Below are 17,176 nucleotides of genomic sequence, written 5' to 3'. Positions count from 1 at the left end.
TAATACTTTTTGACGCCAAACAAAGGAAACATTTTGAATATCGTGTCTTGAAGTGTCTAGTAAAACAAAGCCATCCTTTCAGTCTCTGAAGAATATTAATAAATATTCATCTGTGCTATAACTAAATGCCATCTATGTTAGACTGGACATATTTTTGATAGCTCAGAATCAGCCTGAGGAACTAATGCTATTTATTTTTTGCCTTCCTGACAGAATGTCTTATTTGATTTTCCTGCTCAGCATACAGTACCCAAACCTTGTCTTTGCAATAAAAGCAAACTCTACCTAATTCACCTTCTCTCTGGAATATTACATAGACATTCATACATAGAATTTATTTTTTTTTTTACTTCTCTCATTCTGAGAATTTGTTCCCTTATGAATTAGAATATTTATTGTATTTTCACTCAAAATACATAGAGTACCACTTTATTCAGTATTCTACTATTCCATGTTTAATATGAAAAGAGGTCAACCTTCTTGCTTGTGTCACTTTCTCCTGATATTTTAGCTACACTGAACAGCAGCAGAATATTTTGAGATGCTTCATTAGTTTCATAAAATGTGGTAAAATATACTAATTTTTAATCCAGTTTAGTAATTTAGGAAATTGATCCATATGCTGCTGCTTCCTTCTTCTTGGTCCATTGCAATGGATGAATGTCAGCCCATCCACAGATTTCTGCAGAGGTGAAGGCAGGTAGAAACTGCTGCAGAGAAAGGAAAAAGATAAAAAATGGGAGGCTGCTACCAAGGTTTGCCTGTTTTTTAGGGCTGAGTGCTTCTGCTGCCTGATTGCTATAGAGACTAAGAAGGAGCTGTTATTAGCAACTGTGGGCAGGCAGAAACAGAAGGGAGAAAAGCACCCCTGGCTAAAATGAAGATTTCTGTTGGAACAGGAGGAAGGGTGAGAGGACTGCTGGTGGCAGGGCAAGACAGAAAAAAATAAAATAAAAAAGGACAAAAAACTGATGAGAAGAGTGAATTTGACAAAAGTGATGCACATGGAGAGCCATATGGTAAACTCTGACACTCCCTCAGGCTTAATGGGATGGGGGAATGCCATAATCTGTCTGTCTATTAGCATTTCCCAATGCAATACATGAAGATGCCTCACAGACATCCAGTCTCTGATCAATGCCGTATCCTCATTTCCTCATGTTCCCAATACATGAGGAACCTATCAAGCCACTGATCAGTCAATAACTATGGGTTGTTTTGCAAAAAAACATAGCAAGGGTTTGAAATTCATAACCAGCAAATGTAAATTTGCAACAAAGATGGACAACATTTTCCAAAAATCTGCACAACTGCTGTTACTGCAAACAGTCTGGTATTTGAACTATTTTTAATCATTGTTATTTTACACTGCCTATTATGCATTACAAACTCTTTAGGGTCAAAAGAACATAGACATAACCTGTCATAACAGGATTCATGACTGGATCTCCTAGGTGATAGCATATGACAGCTAAAACAAACCCTAAATAAAACTTTTTAAAGGGAAAAGAAAACCAAACAAACAAAGCAAGCAAACAAAAGCAAAACCAAAAAAACCCCACCCAAACCCCCAAACCTCAAGCTGGGTTTCCTATGTTGGTTGCATATACACTCACAGGCACTTCAGTGGTACACAGGAAGCAAAAAAACTTGGGAAATAATAAATAAGTGTGTATTCCACCAAAATCTGAAATATACATGAAAGTATGGTTGATATAAGTCATAAATTCCATGTGTTCATAGATTTTCATATATTAATATGAAGGGGGAGGTACTGCAAAATTTTTTTCTGTTTCTCTAGTTTTCAACTGAGATCAAATTCATGGAATTTTGAGGTTAACTTTTTTACATGTGTTTATACTTTTTCAGACACTCCAGGAGAACTTCCATGCTGCAGAAATTCATTGGATTTCTGTGGCTGCCATAAGCTCTGTCACTGACTACAACACCAGCAATTCAGGTAAAGAAAACAATACAGACCTGGTTATACTTCAGTGCTTTCTGGTACAACTTAAAGTAACAAGCAAGTTGTTCTCCAAAACTGTAATTTGAGATTTCTGTTGGTTAAGATTTAGAACATCAATAGGGCTTTATTACTTGGAGTTCTGTGCCTTGTGTGTAGCATTTTCCATGATGTGACCCCTAAAGGTTTTGCTTTGATATTTTCAATTCAGCAGTGGTCAGGAGCACCCATCAGGTGACGAATTCACATATAGGCAGCACTGTAAAGAGGTAAAGAAAAGTATTTTTTAACCATTCAAAGGTTCTCAAAAGGTCAGTAAAACATGGAATCAGACACGTGCTTTTCTTTACAGATAATGCTAACACACAACACAGATAATGTTAACACAAAATTATACAGGAGATTCTTTCCAGTCTAATTTTGATGAAGAATAGTTCTGAATTAATGATTTTGTCCACTTGCTTTTCTCTTAAATGGTAAAACCAAACTCTAATAAGATCTCCCAAACATCACTGGAAATATTATTGAAGAATAAGGAAAAATCTATGTAATAAGGAACATTCAACCTGCCCGAGTTTACAGTGCTTCCTTTTCTAAAAGTGACTAATTTCCAATGGCTTCTTTTTGTTCTTCTCAGACAATATACTGCTTTATAAGTTTATTTTCACAGTATTAGAGAATTTCAAGATTTTCGTGGTCATAAGTAAGTTTGATGATTCCCATGTACAGATAGCAAATTCTCTATTCATAGCAATTATGGCCACCACAAAATTCACTTTATTAGGTTAGAGAGTAAAAGTATGATCAGATACAGTGTATGACATCCTGGATTTGCACTCATCTGTACCTGAGGTTTTCTCAAGAACAGAGACTCTCTGTCACCTTTGATATCTAATGGCATTTGATTTCTGAAATGCAACACATAGTCAATTTAAGAGTAGCTGAAGCTGTGGTGGAATATGTGAATGTTAATGACACTCCAAACTTTATCTAGACATTTCAAATTTTTATAAAGCTGAAATCTTTGATTTTTTCCAATACATATGCCATCCATGTAACATATCCATCATAAGGTTCTGTATTTAAACATTTCTATTTGTTTTATTTTTTTTCTTTTTAAGACAGGGAGAGAGCTCTGTCATCTAATCTACATGTTACAAGTCAAAGAATCTTGACCCAGAAGTTTTATAAAAACCTCCTGTCTTAGCTCATACAAGGCTTTAGGAAAATGTCCATGGTGGAAATGGCAAACATATTAATGTTACACTTCTATCAAAGCCAATATATGGCAGCAAAGGTACTTGAAGCTACAGAGAAAGCTTCATTTCTCAATATTTAGGAAATAAATTATCAGAACTGTGACACATCAGATCTATCGTCACTTTGCTGTTTTCAAATAAAATTGATAAAGAGAATGGAGACAAAGGCTAAAATAGCATATCTGATTTCTGGGACTCTAAATGCAAAAACTAGAAACCTAGAGCCTGTCTTAGCTCAAAATAATATATATTTATTGTGCTTGAGGAAGGGCAACAGACTGCTACCTCATTTATGGTATTTCCTCCACTAGAATTTCTTCTTCTAGGAAATGATAATGCAACTTTTGTATTCATAATGAAGAGTAAGAATTTTTAACTTAAATAGCAAAAACAAACAAAATTTTTCAGACATTTTGACATGAAATCTGCATGTGCTTCCACATCAGCCTATAGAAGATGTAACACAATGTCAGAATAAACCACTGAAATCTTTTTGTGTGAAATCTGCAACAATACAAGCTTTTCCTTTGTATGGCAACAGAGAAATGAAAACATTTTGTATTTCAACAGAAGAAAAGTTGATATTTTTATTATTTCTCACAACTATTCTTACTCATGCAATATTTTTATCATAGATAATGTACCTTATTTTAATATACATACAATTTAATTCAGGAATAACTACTAATTGAGATACTAACAGAGAAGTAAAATATTATTAGATTACATCCAGCACAAAGTGACATAGATTTTACCAACCGATTATTGTAAATACAGATTATGTCCTAAAATCTCAGAAATGGTTCGTGTTTTTGGAGGTCAATTCTTTCATATTTCCTAATTTTGAAAGAGACCTAAGCTACTTGAATATTGCAACAGAGGGTTTTATTACAGATTTTTATGTAAGCCAGTTTTTCTACCCCAATTATAATTAGGAATAACAACTAGACAGAGCAGCTCAAGATGAGTTCCAGTGGCACTGTTGCTCCTAATTTTTTACTAAATTATTATGTGAATTTTATAAATTTTAGCAGTCAGGGAAATGAGAAACTGCCTCCATTGGCTGAAGCCAAGAACAGTTCAGATGTGCTAAATCAGGTTCTCCAAACAGCTGTGCCAATGCTCCTCTGTCCAAAACTGCTGGTTGAGTCTCAGGTCCTTGCTGAGCACTCTGCCAGCTGCATGAAGTCATGCCAGATTGTGTGCAACACAAATAAAAACCTACTTGGGCTTATATTGAGACCAGCAAACATGATGCATTTGTATCCTGGGGTCAGATTTAATGCTAACCCCCCAAAAACGTATCATACTGTATTGACCAACTGTGCCATCTAGCTCTCTTTTAAGGTAATCCTATTATACAATGAATTATTATGAGAGATTTCAGCACTGGTGAATTTGAATTAAATAATCCCTCTAAGCAGTTGGGTTGTAAAAGGAAATATTTCTGCTGTACCTGGGCCAAGTCCTTAAACAGCACAGTATTATTATTATTATTATTTTTTTTTTTTTTTTTTTTTTTTTTTTTTTTACATAGATTAATTCAACAGCATTGCACATTTTTTATTAGGTAAGTATTCAAACGAGAAGCTTAATCTTATACATTTTCAGTAAAGTCTTCTAAATAAATCAATTCAAAAAAACTTAATAAAACTGAAAGGTATATATGTGTTAATTTTGGAGGTTAACTAGAGGCAGGCTTATCTAAATCTTATAAACTGGAAAGGTTTTCCTTTAGATCTTTATCATTTAGCAGTCATTTAAACACCAGGCTTCCCCTAACAACCCATTGAGCGTGACACAGAAACCAAGATTTATCACCAAAGCTGGTTCAGCTGCCATGTGATATTAGCACCTGGAGAGGGAAAAAAAAAAAAAAAAAAAAAAAAAAAAAAAAAAAAAAAAAAAATAAGAGAACAGCAACCAAATAAAGAAAAAAACCACAACAAAACCACTCCGCTCTTATTTAACAGGAAACACTTCAAAGGGCATTGAAACCAATTCAGCAAACCGACCAAAAAAGAAAGGAGAAAATTACAACATTAGCATGAAAATACTGCAACTGTGCGACACACAATTATGGTAATTTAAGGAATAAAAGAGTTTAAGGTTCCTTCTGAGACAAGGACTCAGAGGTGAATCCTTCACACAGCCAGAAGGCTTCTATTTGATAAGCAGTAACTACTGAAGGCTCTAGATTAGGTGTTCTCTCAACAACTGCTCACTGACTGAAAATGGGAAAAAAAAGAAGATATTAACAGCAGAATGTGGTTTATTAGATGAGGTAAGGAATGACTCCATGTGGAATGAGCAGTCTCTGGGAGATGGTTTCTGGGCAAGATTACTTTTTAGCCCAAGCAGGACAAGAGGTAAAACAAAACATTCACAAGTCAAATAATCCACTTGGCTCTCACCTTAGAGGGGGGAACACTCCACTGGCCAGGAGGTTCAGGTGATCAGGTTCTCCCACTAAACTGAGCACAATGACAATGGTTTTGAGAGGTTTTCCTGCGGGCCCTGTGAAGGAAATGTGTGCGAAAACACACATAAAAACCAGAACGTGGAATTATAGAAACTCAAAACTACCCATAAACCACACTATTTCTCTTCTGGTTTATTTCTGTCTTTAAAGGCTTTTTAGATGGACAAGAGACCAATCAAGCATTAATCCTACTGTTTGAGGAGTGCTCTTTCCCAGGCAGCAAATCTTGATGTGTAGTCAGGCTCAAACGCCTGATGACAGGCTCTAACCACCAGTGACATCAGGAGAAATTATGGCTCAGGGTTACAGGGCTTTAAACAGTCTCTCATTAATAATCGAAGCAAAAAAAAAAAAAAAAAAAAAAAAGGAACTCAAGTCAATGCATAGTTCTGGAAGGCGAATGAGGGAAAATAAGACACAGTGAGCTTTTGGCCACTCACCAACGCTGTCTAGGTGATGTACAGTGGTCTCATTGCAAATGCGCTAATTAGAAGCCACCAGCACACCATGGTGTTCCTGCCATGCACTTTTTCACCTGCCTTAAATAAGCTGAGAAAAGCTTCAGTGGTTTTCATGTCACTCAGGGGTTCCCCTCACATCGTGGGTATCTCAGAGAACTCAAATATTTCAGCTGCCCTTGAAGCAGCACAAGCCTTGGGTACACCCCAGTATCTCATGTGTACAGGGGGGAAGCCAGCCCAGTTTCTAAAATAAAATACAATATTCTAAGAGGAGGAGCCAGAAGATTAAAAAGTGAATAGAGCCTCAAGGTATTATTGGAAATGTAAATTAGAAATGCAAGTTAAACACTCTTCGTCTTCTGCACTGACTGATTTTTTACCTCAAATGACCCCAAGGGAGAATGTGGAAGTCTCCAAAGTTACCAGATGATGTCCAAATCAAAGGCTTGGCTAAATTTTGATCTCACAGGGGCATCAGAGGAGTATCCCCTTTGTACTTTGGCAACATGTATGGTAAATTAAGTTTAGATTATGATAATATTAAGCAAGTTAAATTCAGGCCACGTGGCTGAATAATAGCAATAGAGGGACACAATATGAATCCATCTGTATATTTTAAGTAATATTTCAATTTTTTCTTTCTGTGCACCTCAGACACATTGTTCTACTGATGTGAGTTACTTCTGTTTTGAAAGGGAAAAGGTGAGAAGACTTTGTCTCTGAACATGCTGCACCAGCCAAGGCTGATTGCAATCCGACAAGATTTATCTGTGTCAGAGAAAAATGGCTATTTCCTTATACTGATGTGTGAAATGGGAATAATTCACACTTAAGGCAGTTAGAGGGGAGAACCATCACTCCACTCTTCCCTAGCAAGTTGCAACCCTATTGAACAATTAGTATGTGTGTTAAATTAAGAGAGAATAATTTTTCTTGTGTTAAAATACTACCAAAAGCATAGCAGAATTATGAATGTGACAAACAATCCAGAGATTCTGAGAAGGAAATATACAATGAACAGATGATAATTACCAATTCTTTTTCATCATTTTACATAATAGCTTCCCTAAAACATTTTTTTCTTCCACAAAGTTGAATTTAAGAGATAATTAGGGATATTTTGACTTTTGGGAAGCAGAAAATTTTGGGTTGTATTTGAGGACATTACAATTTCAAAAATCAGAACTTGCTTAGCATGTATTTTGTTCTAGGTCAAAAACAATTAAAAACTCCTTGAATATAGATAGGAACATTTCTGTCTAACATTGCTTCACTCTATATGAAAAGGGAACAAATATCTTGTTCCTGCACCAATTTAAAAATTATGATAAAAATATATGTGATCATAAAATGCTATGCTTCCTTCAAAGGAAAAAGTACATCAAAACAATTCTAAAACATGTTTTAGAAGCAGAATCATAAAAATAATTTAAATATAACAAGTATATTACAAGTATATATATAAATATAAATATACATATATAAATATAATATAAATATTACAAGTATAACAAATAGAGCTTGCCTCCCGGGATCATTACTTTGTATCTTAGAGGGGGGAAAATAAAAGGCAAATTAAGGGACTGAAAAGAGTGAACTAATGATGAAAACATTACAAAAGTTGTCAAGGCATATTTGTGAAAATTTAGTTCTAGACAGTGTGCTATGGACTTGACCAAAAGTGTAAAGACAACAGCCCTTATTACATTGCACTTGATCCAATAACTCATTAATCTCTTACCCAAAAGAGACAGAAAATCTGTTATAGATTGTGGTTATCTAAACACAAATGGACTCCAGAGAAAGAATATTCAGAGGGAACAATAACTTTTCTACAGGGTAATTTATTCAAATCACGATATAGATGAGCATTTCTAACAATGTTAATTGCCTGGTCAATACCAGATTGCTCTAAAACAAGAGCAAATTGGACTAGGCTGATGTGGAATTCCAACTTTCTGATACGCGCTGTTCTCCTAGTTGGCACAACACCCATGCCCTCCCCTCCTGAACACTCTAAACACATTTGCCATCAGTGATTCTTGCTTTCCAACTGGAAAATATCAGGGTTGAAAGCCAGATATTTTCATAAAAAAATAATTCTAGACAGAAATTTAATAAAACTTTACCTTGCTGTGTTTCACAAGCTCTGTAGAACTGAGAAGAGTGATAGAAGTAAATCGTCCTGGCTGTCCCCCCCAAAAAAAGCAGATATATGCACACTCACACAAAAAAGAAATATTATTTATTTGAAAATTGTGATTTAATAATATACATTATTTGATGCAGTCAAATTTGGCCAAAAAAAAAAAAAAAAAAAAAAAAAAAAAAATCACCATGTAGCAAAAAAGCTAAATGCAAATGGAAGACAGATTGTATTTGAATAATAGAAGTAATAGGAGAAGAAGAGAAAATATTATCATCCCCTCCTTTCCTTTAAATAATGCAGAGAGGACATAAATGCAAACTTTCAAAGACTATTAGCATGAGTCAGACAATGCAGGAAATAAATGAAATTGAACAACAAAACTGAATATTTTTGTCAGTTTTGTGCATACAGATATTAATTTATGAACTGTGTGTTCCTGGTATTGATTTATAAATCAGTGCTAAAGAATAAAATTAATTTCATCACATACACTTTTCTGCTTTACCTTAAAATTTTCTCAACGAATAACTGGAATCCAAATAACTCAGACAGGCAAGAATTAATAAAATTAGAGAACAAACAAAAGAGCAACCATAATGGCCAGACTGTCTGAAAAACATCCACTTTTCCCTCTACTTCGAAATTTACACTGGCCTGAAGCCCAGAAATGGCAATAAGCAATCCTGCACCTGTGGCTGGTATCTTTTGACCTGTTGGGATAGAAATGGAAGATAGAAAAGGAAGATCAAGATCTTTCTAATAGAAATTGGTCTCCATTTCATCTGTTCAAAATAATAACTTTTGGTACTAATGGTACTAAAATACTCAATGTGAAAAAAGAATCTTATAGTTTTAAAGGGATATTTTTTGATACCATTATAACGTATTTCTTGGTGGTTTGCACATCCTGATTGAGAACAAGTCTACAAACAGAGGGATTAAAAAAAGAAAAATACACCCCATAACATCTTAACAAAATTTCTAAGGCCTAAGCCTGCAATTTCTTAAAATTAATGGCATAAACTCCCTCACTGCCAGATCAAACCCTACAGTAGCTTGTACACTAAATGGAGAGGGGTTTAGTTATTTAATTGCCTCTCACAAATGTGTAAGGTACGTGAAAGGGTTTGTTGGCTCCTATTGTAATGACACACACACAACTCAGTGAGCTCTCTGAGGATTCAGCTCTTTGCTGAGTGTCTGCACTGACAAACACAAAGCTAAATTCCAAGTGGGGCTCTGAGGAAAAGCACACGTTCAAAGTGTGCACATAAAAGAACAAAAGCAGTGCTTGGGAACACTGAATGTTAAGTGATCCATGGAGTGGATCAGTGTTTGCATCTATCCTCACACTTTGTCTCTGACCATTCACTGCAATGAAGACAAGTGTTGTCTTGTTCCCAGTTTTAGATCAGAAGAAGTAGCTTATAGCCAGGAGAAGGAACATTGCTTTTGATTAAGATGCAAATAAAATATTTTGGAAGTGCTGCCTCCCACTCCTTTTGCAATACAAAGCCTCAGAACAAAGTAACAAAGATGATGCCTGAATTATCAGAATCTCCTGTTTCAGAAAAATCCAAAGCCTAATGTATTGCTCATGGAATGGGCACAGTTCACTATACTGATTTGTTTTCAAAAGTCCCTTTTCAAGGACTCTTGCAATAGCTTCAGTGAAAAAAATCCAACTATTTTAGATAAGTACCTTCAACATATTAAAAAAAAAAAAAAAAAAAAAAAAAAACAACAAAAAAACACCAAAGCCAAGCAAACTCTCAAAAAACACTTAGAGGGATTATTTCATCAAAAATAGGAACAACAGAAATTCATCATCTATGAGTAGTTATTGGATCCATAATGAAATCACAGAACTGTCCCTAAACATTTTGAGTATTTTCATAATTAAATCACAGTTAATGATGCCCCACAGTATTAAGAAAAATAAAATGGAAAAAAAATACTAAAGTTATTTAAAAATTCATTAACATTCAAACATAAGTTACCTTCCAGTTCATAAAAAACTCAAAAGAAAAAGTTGTGGGATTTAATCTTTTAAAAAATAGTCAGATCAACTGTTTTCACCCAAATCATATGCTGCATTTTCAACCCTCCCTTCAGAAGAGTAAGATTAGGGACATAGAAGGAATAGATAAAATATCTGTTCTCTCCTAAGCACATACCTGTGACAGATAGACACACAGGTTTTAGTAGCTAATGATCAACATGAACATCACAGATAACCAGAGCATTTAAGAATTTAAAAGAATGTTTGAGTATTATTATTCCACATACATTTACAGATCAAAACATGGATTGTGTTGTGAACGTGTACATAGCAAATGTTTTAAAATGTTTTTTTTTGGGAGGAAGGGGAGTTAATGCTGCTTATTTGATTGCTAAAAGGTAGTTAAAGAAAACAAGTTGTTGTCATGTGGTTGTGGCAAATGGTCATCAAATTCCTGATTTTTCTCCTCTCTTTCTATCTCTTTAAGCAGTAGCTCCAGTGTTCTCTGCCTCTGCTTCACTTTGCTTCCCAGCAAATTGGATACAATACTGTCTACAAAAAACAGAACTTTCTGTAAAGTTTAATTCATTATTTACGAGCTACTTTGAGGTGTTCAGAAGAATAACATATAGCAAATAAAAAGTAAGTGGAAAGTATCCAAGGATACAAGTCCTTTGAAGGCCTGCAGCCTTTCAAGGGATTGCAAAGGATTCTTCATACATGACATTTCATTTCTGAAGATATAGTCCATGTTTTGACCTAGAAATGTTTGTGATGTAGATGGTCATGTTTCCTGATTCCTTGGCATCTGTTTAACTCCAGTTTTACTAAACATGTAAGGCTCAGAGTTCCAGACCAGAATCTTAGGAAGAAAACATTCATCACACAGTATTTGTATGCTCAATATCAGATCTTTATCACTGCAGAAGAAAATCATGCCACAACTTCTCATCCCCATTTTCTCTCTGCAAAAACAACTATTTACAATTCCTAACATTTTCTTATTTCTTATACAGCATTATTTACTTGATTTAGTGATGTTTGTGAACTTCTAAACCACTTTTTTAATCTTTATGTAAAGCAGGCAAAACTGAGATACTAAACGATCCATAAAAACGAAAGGACTTCCTCAATCCATTCCAAAAACAATCAACTGTAATAAGAAGCTGCAAGAAGAAACTGTGAAGAGAACAAAGATGAATAAGAGACAAATAACCAAGGTATAAAAAAAATAATTTCTTTCTCAAGATCCACAATTAAAATGTATAAAGTTGCATGAATATTTCTTGTAAGTTGCTTTTGAAAATGGAACCTGGACAAACTTGACTTTTCTTATATAAATATTTTCAATTTCTCCTTCTTTCTCTGATATTACCTTCAAACAATAATTAGTCCACATATGCAAACAAAAAAGAAAAAAAAAAGAAAAATCCACCATACTCAAGGTTTTTAAAGTGGTAACAGTTCCAATCTTACTTCTAAACTAATTTAGACTGCCACTAACTTGCTAGAAGAGGACAAATAACTTCTTGATCTACACAGTTAATTTCCAGTTCCTTTCTACAATTCCTAAGACGCTGCAATGCTGTATCTCTGAAAGCAAATAATTTGAATTCACTTGCATAATCTAAAAAATGACAAACAAAATACAAAGTCGTGATTTTCTTCTTTCGAGATGGCAACAATTTGCAGCAATCAGTTGCCAGTACCTTGATTGTGTCCTTTCCTTTTGCAAGTAAAAAACATTTTTAATAAAGTTTGAGAAAGGAAACAACAGGTGATTTTGAACCAAACTGTTGTCCAGAACCTGGCATTTTTTTTTTTCTTATTTACATATAAAATAAACTTGAAAGTTATTAAGACATAAAGGAAAAATTATTTCTTACAGCAATCACCTACCAGAATTTTAATTTTTTACAGCTCTACAAGGTTTCCTTATTTTCTTTATTTTGCAGCTCAAAATTTAAAGGAAAACCTTTTACTTGAGAGCTGGCTAGTGCCTGAATATTGAGGGCAACACAGGAAGAGGCAATTCTTTGCCTTCACTCTTTGTTCTCCAACAAGCAAGCCCAAGTTTTTGTTTGCTTCCAGCATTATGTTACTTTATCGTTTGGATAATAATGAGAGGCTGAAAGCATGGAGGTAAATTGTTACAAGAAGGTGAAAGACCTTTGAGGAAGCAGGATTTTGTCCCCTTATCTGGAGTCAGCTGATCATGCATAAATGGGGAAAAAACTTCTAGAGAGTCCAAGAAAGGTTTCAAAGTGGGAGAGATGGTGGCAGAGTTGGAGAATGGTGGTCTACAGAGAGGAGCTGGGACTACACCCATGAGAGAGACACCAGAGCTGAGGGAAGGCAAAAACTTTCTCTGAAGGGTCTGGAGAGAGATGCCTTAGCTCTGAGATGTTGAAAATTGCTGCTGGTCTGAGAGTAAAACACCTCAGTCCTACAGGGACACAGAGGGAAGGCACAGATAAAAGTGCAATGGCTTCCAAACAGGTTTGTCTCACTCTGAATTCTCCCTGTGTAAAACATTGCCACATCACAATATTTTCTACTAAAAGCATTGCAGATTCAAACCACTTACAATGTTTTAGGGACTCTCACTACAAGGAGGAAGGGTAGGCTCTGGTTACTGAGTTATGACTCCAAAATGTAAAATGCTCTTGGGCCTCAGCTGTAGCAATGCCATCTCCAGTTTGCTGGGTTTTGTACTTTGAAAGTCTGAAAAGCAAACTCAGACAGGAACACTTTGAAAGACAAAAGGCACTGAAAGATGCAAGAGCTGAAACCAGTACATTCCTTTCAAAAATATAAACTCTATCTCCAAACTTTTGGTGCTTCCATGTCTGTTGAAACAGAAAAAGAGCAAAAACCCTTGGTAGATTGAAAAGACCTGAAGGTAGTTGGTTTTTGTTTTGTTTTCAAACAAACTTGATACCTTAAGTTCAGCTCACATCTTATTTCCCTTATTTTCATTTGCTTTTTATTCCTCATATGAAAAAGCTGTGTACAGGTACTCACTTCAAGAGGCTGTAGAAGTAATGCATTAAAAAAAAAAAAAAAAATCAACTCTAACAGTTTTGCAAACCATCAAACACCTCGTTAAAAAATCTCTACCAAACAAAACTGAAAACATCTCACTAGCTCTAGCAGCATTTTCTATGTGTGAATTTAATAACAATAAGAATCTCAGCCCAAACTCATAATTGAAAAAGTTCTCAATGCACTTGTGGTCTTTAATAGATGGCTTAGAAATATGAAACTAAAGCAAGACCCATTTCTGTAAACGTCCGTATCAGTGTCTGATTTTGCATGCTCCAGCACAGTTAATTTTTAGTGAGTTACATATTTTACTTTGCTTTTTTAAATGTAAATTACCTTTGGAGAAATACAACCGTAACACAATGTAATCAAAAAATCTATACACTTGTACCCTCTGAAAAATAATAGAAACCAATGGCCAGAAAATTTTCTGTGTACAGAAATGTTTAATAAGACACTAACTTGCAAATGCCTAAATTTTCTACTTTCCCCATCAACCCTGTGACAGAATTTTAGCCAATAATTTATATATATCCAAAAGTAATGTCTCCTCCTGATGAATTTTAAGTAAGTCTTGACTGTTGTTTTATTTTCCCTATTTGTTTCAAATTAGCCACAATTTTCTCCATGTTTCAGCTGCTGTATTTATCTCACTACAGTAATCATTGGTTCATTACCAGTTACCACATAGACATACTTTTAGATATTAATTTGAAATATCAGCACTAACTACCTTTAATGGAAAAGTCTACAAATCATATAGTCTTTGCCTCTAATGGCAGTCTTCACTCAGTGTTCTTGAGCATAAGGTGGTACTGTCCTAAAAATCTCTGTAACTCCCTTACTTTTTGAAGACCCTCAGAAAACCCTGCATTTTCACCAAGCACTTCCAGTATCCCTTTGCACTGCCCCAAATTATTGAAATACCAGTTCACTGTATCTGAGTTTCTGCTTTGCAGTGGTTGCAGTCACCCAAAATTCCAGTTCATAATTAATGCAAATAATTTTAATGAATTTAAGGCAGAAGACAAACATGGGATCATGGACCAGATTATTCAAGGGTCATGCACAGTAGATCCTGTATCTTTTGACCCAGTTGCCTTGCCATGGCAATAAAATTCCAGCAATATCAAAACAGAAATATGGAGAACAGAAAATAAAAATTATCTCATGAAATATATTCAGGATGCATCAATTCAATATTCTGACATTGGACACTGCTGCAATTACTAAAATTTCCCTTCCAATTTTCTACCACATCACGCTCACCTGTGGCAGAACAGATTTTCACTGAATGATGCTGCAAAGGAATGGCATTTAAGAACATTACCTGTATCAGATCATGCCCTCAAGATAACTCTTGAGGATATGATCTGATACAAGTAATATTCTTAAAGTGGCACTAAATGATAAACAAGGTATTTTACAGCCAGCTTTTTATTTCTACTGTGATGATGAAGCTGTTTTGTGGATGACAGAACTTGCACTATTTTCAGAAAGAAGTCTCTCTTTGAATTGACTGTATTGTTTAGTCATCCCTCCCCCAATGCCACATATTTACCACCAGAAGGTCCCCAGTAATGGCAACCAGAAGCCACATCAATCTCTTCCATGGTTCATCATTCTCTCCCCACAGAATTGAAAGAACTGTGGAGCATGATACATTTCTCATTGAGCAAAATGATTTTTTAAAAGTCTCTAGGGATGAAGAGTAACTTAAATAATTAAATTAACTTTTTTTTTTTTTGCTTGATTTCTTAAGAAAACAAGATGTATTTAATGAAGATGGGTTGGTTTTAGGTTTTTGTGGATTTTTTTTTTTTTTCTTGTTGTTTTTTGTTGCTTGGTTTTGTTTGGTTTGTTGTTTTTTTTTTTTTTTTTGTTTGTTTGTTTGGTTGGTTTTTTTTTCCTCACCTCTGCGTGATACAGCAGTCTGGTAATCCTCTGATACCTCACTCTGAGCTCCTTGGCTAACTTTAACCAATTTCGAGACAACAGGACAGATCTCACAGACCTGTTGTTTCCACTAAAACAGCGAGCAAAAAACCTCTAATTACTGTCTCTTGATAAGCAAAATCCTGCCGAATATATTTGATTTTGTCCTGGTATAAAGAATCAGAATCAACATCCAAACTAAATATTAAGAATGCCTTTGCCCGCACAAAAAACCCCAAACCCCAGTTGGAATTCTCACATTTCCAGGCAAAATACAATCCAAGCAAGAGCCAAAAATGTAGGAAGTCATTAATGCAATTATTTGCTCTCTGTGGACTATACTGTAAGATCACAAGTAGGGTTTCTGTAAAAACAAACAAACAAAAAAAGGCAGGTTATTGCCAAAATGATAAGCGATGTAATGAAAAAAATATTTCTCCCACTCTCCTTTACACAGATTACCTTCACAATGGCATAAAAAAAAATCTGGTCAGAAATTTGAAAACAATATTTGTATGCATATACATATTTAATTGCATATTTTGCTCTATGGCAATCACATGGAAGAAAAGCCAGCAGATAGATTACAGGGGAAGCAGCACTTGACACATTCTTACTCAGTGGGCCAAGATGAAGTACAAGAGGATGAGTAGCTGGAAGGGCTGTCACTGGAGTGTGATGCACAGGTCCCAAATTGTTAACTTGGGTAAGGCATAGCTGCTGTGATAGTCCATAGCTACAGAGTGCTGCAGCAATCTATCTAAAAATTACACAGGAAAGATTGTGTAGCCACTACACAACATTCTTTCTCCAGATGATGCTCCACTTACAGAAATAACCACAATGATTTAAGGAATATTTTTCTATCTTAGTCTGTTGACAATTTTTATAAAGAAGGTACCAAACACAGCATTTACATAAACTTAAAGATTTTGTCCAGCTGCTGTCCATTCCACCCAGGTATGAACCCTGATTTCAAAACCTGAAACTTTATTGCAGTAACCTATTAGGAAAAAGCTTAATAAGGTTACATTGCCCAGTTTTGCTTCTTTCTGTTCATATACATATAAGCTGTCAGAGTTTTGCTTTATTGTTATTGGACAGTTTCTGATCTATTTTCTTAATTGCTTTCAGTTGTCAAATATGACTGGCTTCACATCCAATACAACTGCTCTTCCTGCTTATATTCCTTAGCATTCAATTCCTAATGATTTGATAATTTCAATTCCTGTTTGCTAATTGCTACATGCTTGCTTACTGTGGTGTACAGGTTTTCTGTCATGACAAGGACAGATACTGATAAGTTTACAACATCTTCCTATTTTCCCCCCAACTTAGAACCATTTGTTGCCATACACAATTCAGTATCTTCACAAGAATTAATAAATACAGTAATATACAAGTTATCCATTTGTATATCAATATAAATAATCAAAATAATATATTTGTTATCCAGGGGACACCGCTGGACTGCAGTTTCACCATATTTCATATTTGAAACAGAATTCCTAAAATTTTCTTGTATATTCTCTTCCTCATGTGTAAATATATGTTTATCATTCATTGTGTAACTTTTTGAACTGTGGTTAAAAGTTCTGATGTACAGATCCTGAAGTTTACTATAATGACTACAACAATAAAAAGATTAATGCAAATCTTGAGCACTTAAAGAATGAAAATGCATTTTCAAAGACAAATTAAAATCTGTGTGCCTCCAGGACTAATAGCTTCAGAACTGCAATAACTTTTTTTCCAAATTATGTAGCTCTTTACTGGCTTATGACTGCTGTATACTTTTCAGTGATGGCTAAATTATTTTCTCTTTACCTTGTTGAAGTATAGACAATTTTAATTCATTTGTATCTATATACAGACACTTC

The 17,176-nt window shown here is 34.8% G+C and overlaps 2 long non-coding RNA genes across 5 annotated transcripts in view; both read right to left on the bottom strand.

Annotated features, from left to right (window-relative positions):
• LOC310905859 overlaps positions 1–17,176 on the bottom strand; it is a 476,746-nt gene that overhangs the window by 114,352 nt on the left and 345,218 nt on the right. The window lies entirely within an intron of this gene.
• Positions 1,191–17,176, bottom strand: part of LOC310905856 — a 137,495-nt gene continuing 121,509 nt past the window's right edge. For 2 of the 4 annotated variants that reach the window (XR_014589276.1, XR_014589279.1), the window contains 2 exons: positions 12,904–15,660; positions 1,191–2,222 (listed from right to left, as the gene is read on the bottom strand). This is a non-coding gene — a long non-coding RNA (uncharacterized lncRNA). The remainder of the gene's footprint in view (positions 2,223–12,903; positions 15,661–17,176) is intronic. The other 2 variants (XR_014589277.1, XR_014589278.1) reach the window with 2 other exon arrangements.

The sequence above is a fragment of the Zosterops lateralis genome (genome assembly GCF_965231275.1).
Source record: "Zosterops lateralis genome assembly, chromosome: 2".
Lineage (NCBI taxonomy): Eukaryota > Metazoa > Chordata > Aves > Passeriformes > Zosteropidae > Zosterops > Zosterops lateralis.
This window is presented reverse-complemented; position numbering and strand designations above follow the sequence as displayed.